This window comes from Heloderma suspectum, chromosome 1, assembly GCF_057233095.1.
Source record: "Heloderma suspectum isolate Gila_16-S chromosome 1, 16-S_ref, whole genome shotgun sequence".
NCBI classification, from domain to species: Eukaryota; Metazoa; Chordata; class Lepidosauria; order Squamata; family Helodermatidae; genus Heloderma; species Heloderma suspectum.
Window position 1 is genome coordinate 188,180,762 of NC_139458.1, and position 12,609 is coordinate 188,193,370.

The 12,609-nt window shown below is 42.2% G+C and overlaps 1 pseudogene; it reads right to left on the reverse strand.

Annotated features, from left to right (window-relative positions):
* The window catches only part of LOC146358527 (dynein axonemal heavy chain 11-like), a 320,580-nt pseudogene that overhangs the window by 43,351 nt on the left and 264,620 nt on the right, over positions 1 to 12,609 (reverse strand).

Below are 12,609 nucleotides of genomic sequence, written 5' to 3' on the forward strand. Positions count from 1 at the left end.
TTTAGCCAGAGAACTATTAAATATATTTGTCAATCTGGCTGTTGTAACACTATGGATGAGGCTGCTGGGGTTATTTACATAATAAAAAATCAGCCCATTTTACGGTTTGAGGTAGCTCTTTAGTGATCACATAGTTTTAAAATAACGTTTAGCTTGCAATCCTGTTCACACTGAACTCTGAGTAGACATGTATAGGATTGCACTTTTAATCATCTAATTTTTGTGTTGGATCTTTCCAAGTGATATTTTTACTTGCCTGGTCAAAATTATCCAATGCAGCATGAAGATTAGCCAGCATTCCGGCTGGTGGTTCATTGGTTATTTTAATAGAGTTTTCCAAGATTCCCCAAGGAATTATATGTTCTTTAGGGGTGGGGGCAGGTTCAACACTCATAAAAACCCGATAGGTGGGGTGACTTCCTTCACTGTACTTCTCCAGTAATTTCTCTAATGTGTCAAGCCACTTTGCAACAAGATGAATATTCTAGAGGAGAGATAAAAATAGGCTTCCCAGTGAGCTATTGATTTGAAATATGAAACATTTTATTGATATGAGCCAAAGGAAGCAGTTTGATGTGGCACAATATTTAGGGAGGTGGAGGGAATCACATGCATTTGTTTAGTACAATGTACTGCATAATAACAGCAATCTTCCCTGTTTGTATCTATTCATCTGATTATAAAGAATAACAATTCTTTCTTCAACACATATATTTGCTAAAGGATGTTTTTTAAAAAGATAATAAATTAGTAAATCAGATAGCAAGCGTTTGAGAAAGTATTTCAATAAATCTTCTAGCCTTATAAAGCAGTTGCCACAGCAGCCTGCATTGTTATATTGTAATCAACGCTACATACATGCACACACCTAAATGTGCAGTTATGAATTCCTTCCTCCACTCCCTTTTCAGGGAGAACCTAAAAAGGAAAGTATTATTATAATGCGTCTGCGCTGTGCATACATTATTTGGGAGAAAGCCTTTGAAACAACAACACTAGAGTACGAAATTGGTGCAGTGAAGAGCTTAGACTTACTTGAAGTATAACCCAGCAGCCTTCTTTTGATGCTTTTTTTCATAGCCATCTCTGCAATGGCTTCCTGCCCTTGACCCAAAGATACATTGTGAAGTTTCCCTGAATCAATGGTAAAGCCACGTTTGCTCCTTAAACAGAACAATACAGCTCCAGTAAAATGCTAGCGAATATGTGCTTTTGAAGAAAGGTTATGTTGTACTCTGAAAAATTAAACTAAAAAACAAAAACAAAAAACAACCGCTGATGATTCTAAAATATCAGTTTTATTAGACAAGCAAATGGAGTACAATCCAGACTCTCTAAAATCCACAGGAGATTCACCCTCTGAGTTCAAAATGGTCAATTGTATCCATTATTATTTGTTGTTCTATATTTACGCCAGGATCTTCTAACTTCCAATTTTAGTTGTCAGAGGGCTGGACCGTTACTTGTCACTTTGAGAAAAAAGATGGGCCGCAGCTCAATGGCAGAGCACATGCTTAGCTTGCAGAAAATCTCAGGTTCTGTTCCTGGTTTCTTGTTAAAAGGATCTCAGGCTGAGAAAACATCTGGCTTAGATCTTAGAGAGCAGCTGCCTGTCAGAGTAGCCAGTAATGGGGAAGTTGGACCAATGCCCTGTATAAAGCAGCTCCTTAAGGGTGCAATCCTATGCATGTTTAGATGGAAAAAAAGTCCTACAATTCCCAGCATTCCCCAGCCAGCCAGCTGGGGAATGCTGGGAATTGTAGGACTTTTTTCCATCTAAACATACATAGGATTGTGCCATAAGTACCATAAACATTTATTTTTTTTAATAAAGAAACCTCACATATGTGTTGCCCCATCCACTGAAGTGAGGGCATGCTCTTGTGGGCACATGACATGAATGCTGCATACACAACATAAAGTCCAGGTTGCAGAACTGGGACAAATTATGTTAAACTATGAGACCACACTTGCCTGTTCTGCAAGGTAAATGATTGACCCATCTGTCCATATTACACAAAACTTAAATAAAATGAAGGGATCCTGCCTGTACACAACTACATAATATTATAACAGAAGGAGTAAGGAAGGGTGGGGGAAGAATAAAAAGAAAAATAAATTTAGTGTAAACATTGAATACTCCCTCTTCTAAAAAATCCCACTGAAAAACTTATCACTTACATGGGTGTAACTAAGGGCCAAACTAGATGCAACGTGTGACCTGGTTCTCACATAATCCATGTTCTAAACAACCCGCGGGTTGTTGTGCATGAGCAGGGACAAGCAAGTGCACTGCATCCTGCATGCCCGCCGTTTCCACTTTTACTTAACAACCCACAATTGGCTCCTTTGTAGATTGTTGAGCTTGATGTCTGAATCTGGACTGATGAGTTGTTTAGGGGCTAAACAACCCAGCAGTTAACCTATGGTTTGTTGTTGGGTTAACCATTGGGTTGTTTAGCCCCTAAACAATCCCTCAGTCTGGGTTTGGATGTCACACTCAACAACCGAGTGCACCCGTCCTCTCCTGCTTGTCCCTGACAGCCTAAGGTTTATTTAACCCATGGGCTGCCATTATGCACGAACAGCCTGTGCGTCTATTTTCCCTGTTGAAATAACAGCTGTGGTAGGGGCCTGATCAGGATTGGGATCGTAGTGCACACTGAATTTTTTTTAAAAAAACCCTTTCCCCCAGGCCCATCAAAATTTGTGCCCTGAGTCCACTTGGGAGAGAAGCTTCTATTGACACCAATGGACACTTCCCTCCTAGAACTAATAGCAGCTTCTGGGGTGGGTAAAGGACAGTGATTTTCATCAGGATGGCAGATGTGGGGGAAGGGTTAATCCTCATTCTCATACAGCATATTCCTGATCCTGACTGGTGGGGGTGGGGGGAAGAGGGGTGGGCAGGCAGCTGCTCTTTATAATTTGAAAAGACACATGTGATTACAAGCCACATGTTTAATGTCATGTGAAATTTGGGCCTTGGAGGAGAAGCTGGCTCTTATTGTTCATTGGTTGCTCTGCACAATTCTTGCCTGTTTGTATGGCCTGTGGGAAACCCACAAATGGGACATGAATGCAACAGCACCCCCCTGCTCATGTTCCCCAGCAACTGGTGTGCACACGCCTACTGCCTCTGATACTGGAGGGAACACATAGCCATCAGGACTAGTAGCCATTGATAGCCTTCTCCTCCATGCATCTTTCCATCACCCACTGCTTGAACTATCTTCTTCCCCAGATTTCCCAGTTTGGGTCCAAGATGGCCACAGGGCCTCCCCTCTGTGATTAGTTCCACTTCCTCTTCATTGCTGCTGGTGCTGCCCATTCACTTGTCCTGTCCTTGTGGACCCAATCCGTGCCACCGTCTGGAAGGAGAGGCAAGGCAAGTGGAGGCTCCTCCTACTACTTTTTGCTCTTGTCAGGGTTCACTCACTTGGTGAGGGCAGCCACCGCAAGTAGGAGGAGGCACCAAGGGGGTGGGCAGTGGCCCCTCTGCCGGACTGTGAGCATCAGCAGATGCCCAGTGATGCTGACCTCTGATGCTGGCCCTGGATGGGGCTCCATTCCACCTACCAGTTCTCTCCTGCGTACTGCCTCCCCACCCGTCTTACTTTGCAAGATGGACATGACAAATATAGGTTGGGGTATCCCGTGTTTGCCTCTGAATATCTAATTCTGGCCAAAGAAAGGAGGAGCATGCTGGAGTGCTGAGCAGCTAGGCCCATCCAGAGAATCTCCCACATGGGATCAGCCTGCAGTGGCAGATTCACATATTGCACTTTTAATTTCGAATCTTACTTCAACACTGACAATGGGGTAGTGTCCTCTACCACACCTGAGACAGCAGGTTAGTTTAAGGTGGCAAGGACAGGCTGTGCGGTATGTAGAGCAATGTCCTCCAACACAGGAGCAACAGCTGGGAGTCTGCTACCACTGCCACCTCCGGTCAGCATCCTCTGCCTGAAGCAATTGCCTCACTCTGCCTAACGGTAGGGCCGTCTCTGGCTGGCAATTTGAAGACAACCCTGAGCTCAAGGGCAGAACTATGCAGTTAAGGTCAGGCACAGTTTGTCCCAGAGCTAGGTTGACCAACGGTCTAACTCAGAAGAAGGCAGCTTCTTATATTCCTACATTGTTACAAAGCTTGGCTATTAAAATGCTGTTGCAATAGAAACAGCAGTGTCATTCTAACGCCGTAGTGGTAGCTTTACGTTGGAAGTGAAAATCAACAAGCACAGTACTTGGTCTAGACCTACCTAAGGATTCAACATCTTTCAGTGGGTCAACACCAGGAGATAAAATTAATACTATTGGCGAAGCAGGGCCTACTTTCTTGAAACGATTTGGCAAAGTCAGTTTTACGTCCCTCTGCATATTTGGTTCCAAGTTTCTCTTCAACAAAGTTCCTACAATGAGGAGTTGCAGTTAATAATGCCTCTGGGGAAATAGCATTTCAGCTCTAAAGAAAGACAGTCTCAATAACACAGCATTTCATCATGTCTTGTATTTACTCGAAATCAAGCAGAGTCTACAATTCTGCCTTTCAATGCATTCTAGGAGTTAGTACACATAATCCAACCTGACAGCATAAGTCATTCGATCTGGTCTTAAGGCTCGCATAACAATCAATTTCTGCAGGGAACTTTTTGTCTTCCATTCTTGTGGAAACTTCTCTTTCTCTGGACATTCCGACCTCATCACTTTTTCCCATCGTTTTGGAGACCCTTCTATATCTTTGTCCAAGCCATGAAATTCATCCATGAAGCTCATTGTCTAAAAGGGCAAATGGCAGCAGAAGCATTAAGTCTGCACAAATATTTTGGACAGCAAACTGTTCCTGCCTCCAAAATGCGCGCGCGCGCGCACACACACACACACACACACGCACACTTCTTTATAATGTGGTGGCATTCTATACAGGTTTAACTGGTACAATGCAGGCATACTACACCTTAATTACACTCCAGGTAGAGTTGGAGAGGAATTCCAGAGGGCTGTTGTAACTGTGGTCAATATTAAATCTCAAAAGGAAATCTAGCTCACGAACATCAATCTCCTTATTCATGAGCAAAAGCTAAAAATAAGAACATGCAACCAAATTAAAAACAAAAGCAGAGAAAAATTCACACACTTGGAAAGTGTCAGTTGAAAAGCAGATTTGAAGAGTCACGAGAGTCTCAGAAACACACTAAATCTTAGGACTGGGTAACATGCTGCATTTTATCCACGTCACCTATTTGTTTCCACGCTGGAAATTGTCAGTAACACATAAAATGGCACTCAGGGCCAAACTAGATGTTATTCATGCCTTTAATCCTTGCATGGCTGATTTTAAAGATAACAGATAGGTGGCCATGGGGAGGGGCAGATTGGGACCATGGCACAAGGGGAGGGAGCTTTAACCCTTGGTCCATGCTGTAGTCCCAATCAGAATTGGAGTGGGGTGGTGGTGGTGCCGATGGGGGCTCTCCTCCCATTGTGAATAGCAGGCGCAGGGCAGGACTGATTCTGACTGGAACCACAGCATGTGGAGAAAGGGGTAAAACTCCTTCCCCACCCTTTCAAAGGTGCTTTTCTGGCTCTCCCCCTCCCCCACATTGGCTATTTAAAAAAATCTGCCATGCTAGAGCAAAAGAGACAAGCAGTGTCACTAGTTTGGCCCCCGGAGAGACAAGTCAGAGAGATATTTGATGGAACCAGTACTTGGATGCTTACTTTCCCCTGACCCAAGCATTTGACCTGCAGAGAGATTTAGGAGCAGGCCTTGCGCTCACACATTTCTTTCCTCACTCTTTCCACTATAAGGAGAAGGGGGGAAATGCAGTCAGAAATGCTAGGCGTACTTGACCCTACAGAAGAGATCTCAACCTATCAAAGTGTTCCTATGTCCCACCAAATGCACAGTCCTGAGGTATTCATGATCTTCTCCCCATTGTGAGGGGAGCTGCTGTGAGGAGGAGGAAGTGTGTAAGTCTGAGGCCCAATCCACTCCTTCTCTCACCCCAGAGCGAATCCCAGGGGCCAAGTAACTTCTGAACAGGCCCTTGGTCATGTGTGGTGAAGGGCAGAAGCTTTTAACCCATGTTTGATAGAACATGGTCTATCAAAAGGTGTCATCTTATTTACTGGGGGTAGTATCCAATTTGGGCAGTGTGCACATGGCCAGTCCCACTGGGCCCCACTCTGCTCGCAGCCCCGACTGACATAGCACTTCCAGGGCCAAGCCCCAACGCATGCAAAACCCTGATTTCTGGAAGGGGAGCAGCCTGCCCTTTCCAGAAACCAGCATTTTCACCACATCAGGGCTTCTCCCCAGAAACGGTACATTGTGGCCATGTGTGGACCTGGGCTGGTGGGGCTGAGTGCATGCAGACTGGGGCCTGGCAACACTGGCTGCATACCCTGCCCCTATTGGATACGACCCATAGTTTGTATTGTCCCGTGGGCATAGGCTTAGATTAAAAAAAAAAATATTGTGAGGCTTTAAAAATCTTGATTGTAGATATTGTTATTGTTTTGAACCAGGCTTTTTCCAACCTGTCTTACTGCGTGAGCCATCCTGATACCGTTTTGTTATAGGGCAGCATATAAACGTTATGAATACATTTATAATTTATTTATAAATAAACAGCAGTAAATCTCTGTTGTAAAGCAAAATCAGTCACCTAAATGCTCTTAAGTTTTTTAAAGCACTTCATCAAAGGGCAACATCTTTCCTGTACCTGTACCAATATTTGTAATTGACTGGAAAATGTTCAGGAGAATCAAAGGAACCACACAAATGCCAGCAATCGGGATAGAAAATAATGTGATGATTGGCTGCTGAGCATAGCTGCTCTTTGAAACAAATGGAATGAGAACGTCAAGGAGGACAGGGGTGTTTCTGATGGAGTGTTTTATTCCCAGGAAGAGGAGCCCAGGCTTCTGAAGATACTTCTGAACAGGTAATGTTTAGCTTTTGGAACGCACCAGATTACACAGGGCATAACCTGGGGTTGGGGAGAATGGTACACTTTATGGAGGCCTAGAGACCTGGGGGGCAGCCCACGTTGCAATCCCATTACCATGAGGGGAAAATTGAAGCTAGATTGAAGCAGATTAACCTTCCCCAACCTGGTGCCCTCCAGATGTGTTGAACTACAACTCTCATCATCCCCAGTCAGCATAGCCGATGGGAGTTGTGGTCCAACTGTGGAGGGCACTATATTGGGAAAGACTGTTGTACAACATGCCTGAGGAAACATATTTATGGAAACTTATTTCTGTGTATCTATGTACCTACTGTCAAAATAGTGTGAGATTTCCTGAAGTCAAACAGAAGCAGTGTTACAGTAGAACAAGCAACCTTCTGATCAGTGAGTTACTGGCCCAGGGCCTTCTCTCTGGAACTTCTGCTGTTAAAACTAGGATTTAGAGGGAGAGGGAGAGTTGTGCTGCCCTGTATGTGATAGTGGCCTTGTTTACACATTATGCTAACCCATCGTTTATTTAACCCATGAATTGTTGTCCTACCCAGGGTTTGTCTGGTAGATGATTGAACAAACAGTTGTTTATGTTCTTAATCCCTGGGTTGTTTGTTTCGCTCCTCCTTTGCCCTTTCCCTCCCTCGATCTAAAATGCCTTTGTGGCATTGTAATACTGGCATGTAGAGGGGCTGTTTTTTTTAACCACTCTTGCCTGATGCCTTTGTAGTCTGGTGAAACAATCCATGAACAACCCATGGTTCTTGGTCTACCTGCAATAACAACCCATTACTTAAACAACCCAGAGTTTATAACCCAACAACAAACCATTGGTTCTCTTTCTGGGTTGTTTGTGGTTAACAAACAATGAATTTGTTAGCACAGATGGGTTCACACACATCACAACAACTCAGAATTCAACAACCTATGGGTTAAATAAACTAGGGATTAGCGTTATGTGCAAATCAGGTGATGCTCTCTCAAGACCTACCGCTGCCAGAAATCCTTGAGCATCATAGTCAGGAGGAGCAACACACCATAACAGTCAGAGGCACTGATCTTAGGGACAGTGGAAGCCAGTGCTGCTGGTAGGATTTTCAGGCTCAAAATATATGTGAGTAAATGTCTCGTTCAAGCCCACACCATACCACCATGTCTGGGTATAAATACAAATCATGAGGTTTTATTATGAGATGGGATTATGGAATGTGTGTGGGGTGTGTGTGTGTGTGTGTGTATCTATACTGGGTCCAAAAAGCTGCTGCTTCGGCTTCAAAACACATCCACAGTGAGAATCTTCTTGGGACCACCTTGCAAGGGCCTTTTTTTCCTTCCAGAAAAATTAGGCCATTCAGCATACTGTTGGTTTCAAATCTAACACAGCACAAGCCATTTTGGGGTGGAGAAGAAGATGTGCTAGGCTCATGTGTAAGGGAATTGCCATTTCTTAAAATAGGCATTTTCTTTAAAATGTTTGAAGGTTTAGTGAAAACTGGACTGGAAAAAAGAATGAGACATAAAACAGCAAATATTTAGTAAACAGTAAATAATGAATATTTGAGTGGGGTTGAAAGCACTTCAGTAAACACCTTTCTAGTTTCAATCTCCGCAGTACAAAAGGATTCTGTTGAGACAGCTTTATTATCCCGGGCAGACAGATAAGTGTGCTTAAATTATTTTTTTAAAGAAGGCAACAATGTCATTATCATGACTGCAACTAAATCTATCTGAGAACACCCAGGGATTGGGGGAGGTCAGCAAATGTATTGCGCTCTTATATTGTGATGCCTTGCTGACATTTTCTAACGCCATCCATTGGTTTTGTTTTGTTGGGGTAGAAAGGAAACCTGCTAAAATGCACAAAAGGACTGAAGGTTAACATCATTCTCTTCGGCTTCTAAGACCTCTTTATGACAATACAGAGTCACAGCTAAGTGTAACAGGAGGGCAACACAATGAACCCTCATAAGCTAGGAAGGGAAGGGTTTTTCCCCCCAACTTTGCTGCTCTTTCACCCTCATTTCTTCTTCGTGTAACAGAAGTGCCATCTGTTCCTAACCTTAACATGCACATGTTTGATTTATATTCAGTAATAGATAATACTGGGGGGGGGGAGGGGAGATTATAGCATGATCTCAAGCATCCATCAGCATTAGTAAGCACTCTGGTCTAAGGATATAAAATATGCAGGAAAATGGTTAGGATCAGCTGCCTCTGTGATACAGAAGAATAGGTATCAGGGTGGGGAAAAGCCCCAGATTTATTCAGCACATAGCAATGGAGTTTAGAAAGATTTAGAGCCACCAAACAGACACAGGCATTATTTGCTAAAACAGCCTCCAAGAGATATTTGCAATGTGCTGCTGCTACCTTGCATATGAACATCCACCATTGTGTTGCATAACCCTGGTTCTGTGAGCCTTTTCATATTGAGACATATCTGCATATGTATGTGGCCACAAGTCTATAAATATGTCTTTTTTTTCTTGTCTTTTTTTACTATTTTTCAAGGAACCAATGAGAGGAAAAGGCATGAATTACGTCGGAAAACAGGGGAAGATATTCTCAAGGGCCTGAAAATGCTTTAATAAGCCTGACACATTTTGGAAAGATATTTCCTTCCTCAGGGGCCACTTCTTTTTCTTTTTTTTGAAACAGAGGAAGTATCAGTAAGATTTTAAAAAATATATGTGGAGGAAGATGAGTGGTCCCTGAGGAAGGAAATACTTTCTGAAACACATTGGGTTTATTAAAGCATTTTTAGGCACTTGAAAATATTTTCTCTCCTTTTAATTTTTTAAAAAATTATTCTTCGATCACTACTAGCTGGACTATGCCAAGTAATCCACAAAGCAGAGCCTCAGTTCCTATGGTTCTATTATCTGGGAATGTAATAAAAATAAATAACAACAGCAATAACAACAACAACCAATTTATACGCTATTTTTTTACACCATATATAAGGTGACCTGTACAAACCAAATGGTATAAAACATAGTAAGATATAGGTTAAAAATCAAATTAACAGCAAAATCAACAATTAAAATTTCAGCTAAAAATAGCAGCAGATATATAATAAACAGGGATCATACAAAAGCTTAAAAAGCTTGTCTGTTATTGAAATTGTGTACTGAAATTGTTTTTAGCTATTTAAATTTGTTTTAAATTTTGTATGTTAACAATTTTTAGACTATGTTGTATTATGTGATGTTGTGTAGTGTTTAGAATGTTGTGATAGTGTTTATAACTGGGTGGTATAGAAATAAATAAATAAATAAATGAATAAAACATCTTCACCACTTGCTAAAAGCAGACCAGCAAGAGGTCAGACATGCTTCTCTCAGAAGGCTATTCCACACAGGCCTGGTGTTAGCACCAAGCATGGTGGAAAATGCTGAGGCAGGACTATAGGCCTCAGAGGGTCCACCATGGCTGACGCCAGCCTCCCCACTTTTCAAAACCTTTTTTTCCTGTTCACGGCCCAGTGTTTTTCTTAGCAATGCTGGGCCAGGTGTCAGCTTCTGGGCTAGATGGACCAATGGTCTGACAACTTCTATAAGGCAGCTTCTAATATTCCCAAGAATGTCTTGTCAGCTTCTGGAATTAACGTGAAATGTGTGGGCATCTGTACACCAGCCTAAAATCCTGCATTTAAATCTGGGCTTTCTGCTTCCATTTCAAATGCAGGATCACAACTCCCTTTTTCATGTGCTTCCTTTTTCCCCACAACCTTCCCCCTCCTTCTCCCCATATCTGAGTCTTCCATTATCTTTCATTGATCTTGTGCCTCGTCTTGCTGCTTTTATTCTTTTCATGGAGGAAACTGAAGCAGAACACAGTGGGGTAACTCAATAGCTCATTATCTGAGATCTATTTAAAAACGGAACAAAGGGCATTCAGTGCAGGAGACGCCTTGAACGATCACGGCGTCATGTAAAGAGCCTGCAAACTTCCGTGAAGGAGCAATCTCAATCGCAGGATAAAAGCTCCCTGTGAAGGAGCCCTATGTCTACCTTGCTCTAAGCAAAAACCCCAAAATAATAAGAGAAGGACGTTTGTTTGCTTATTACAAGTCAGGAGCAAAGTAGCCAGTGCTGCAAGAAGTATGGAACTCTGGTATCCTGGGAGAATTGTCTCTTATCTGGCACAAGACAAAGGGTCTGAAAAGGGAAGCAGGAGAATCAGAGGCTGTGTCTGTATTTGCCTCCACTTCTACATGCATAACGGAAGTGTGACTTATAGGTTCTGTGATGTGGAGTTCCAGCATACAGCTTGGCATAAGGCACCCATGTTCTTTACTCTGGCTGTAGGTGCATTCATATCATGTGATGCGGAAGCAAATTTGGATTCTTAATTCTCGTATTGTTTTCAGTGCTATAATTCATATGCATAGTCAAGCGTCAGGTTATAGAAATGTGAAGGGGAGCAATTTTGGCTCAAGACATTTTGTTGCTCATAGAGCACCAAATGATTCTTCCACCACTACCATCCCCTGTTAGGACCAACATTTTATACATTATAGACCAGCTATTCTGGAATACAGATCTGTTATTGTGTTGTTGTAATACCACATTTAAAAAAGGTCTTGCTGCACCATTCAGATATCAATTCCTGTCTTTATCTATCCTCTTAATTCTGCTACTGTAAGCAGCTGGGTTCACCTTTCTGCATGGGTAGGGCTGGGCCTGGAAGGGAGATATTAAACTCGGTAAGAACTAGAGTGTAACTTGCAATTCTTTGACCATGCAAGGGCCAAGAAAAGGAATGCTAAGTCTCTGCTATCTTTGGCATTGCAGTTCTAACAACATTTATAAGGAATAAAACACATTTTGTATTCTGAGTAAGCCGGAGTAATCGTTCTGAACACATTCACATGTCTATGGGAAAACTAAACCATTCTTCAGTATACTGACAACTGATTTCTTGGTTTTCTCAATACCATATTCCATTTAATCTAGGCCTCTATCCATTGTTCTTCTCTTATTTCCACCTGCTTTTTTTTTTCAGAGTTTCTTTATATGAAGTCCATCCCTTCTCTCCCTCTCAGCCTGTGTGTGGGAAGCTGAACCTGAGTCTCTCCAGTCCTAGTCTGACACTTTAACCGCAAAGCCATATTGGCCCTGAACCATATACAACAAAAATGTTGAACTGGAAAGCATCCACTACAATCCCACAAAGAAAGTCTCAGGATGCTGAAAAATATGTTTTATTCCAAGCCGAATGTGTTTCGGCCCACTTTTATTTCAGAGCCTTTATCAAGGGCTACAACCCCTCCCCCCATACATTACATCAAACTTTTTTTTTTTAATACAAAACACTCAGAAAAACAAAATCAATCTGTTGCCCTCAGCAATCATCTTAGTTGCCACTTATTGAATTTTGGAGACATCTCAGTAGGCATTTTTAATTTGAGTAAGTAAATATATGTTTTAATGTATTTGTTTTTATTTATGCTTTCAGATTTTTTTTAGTGTGTTATATAAAAAGTTCAACATAATATATTGTTCTGTAATTTTGGTTTCTCTTGGGGGATCTCCACAACTCAAGTTTATTGTGCATTCATGGTTTAAATACACATTCACTCACTGAATTGTGCGGGCCCATCACATGACGTCGTCGTTGTCCAGTCATTATTCCACTA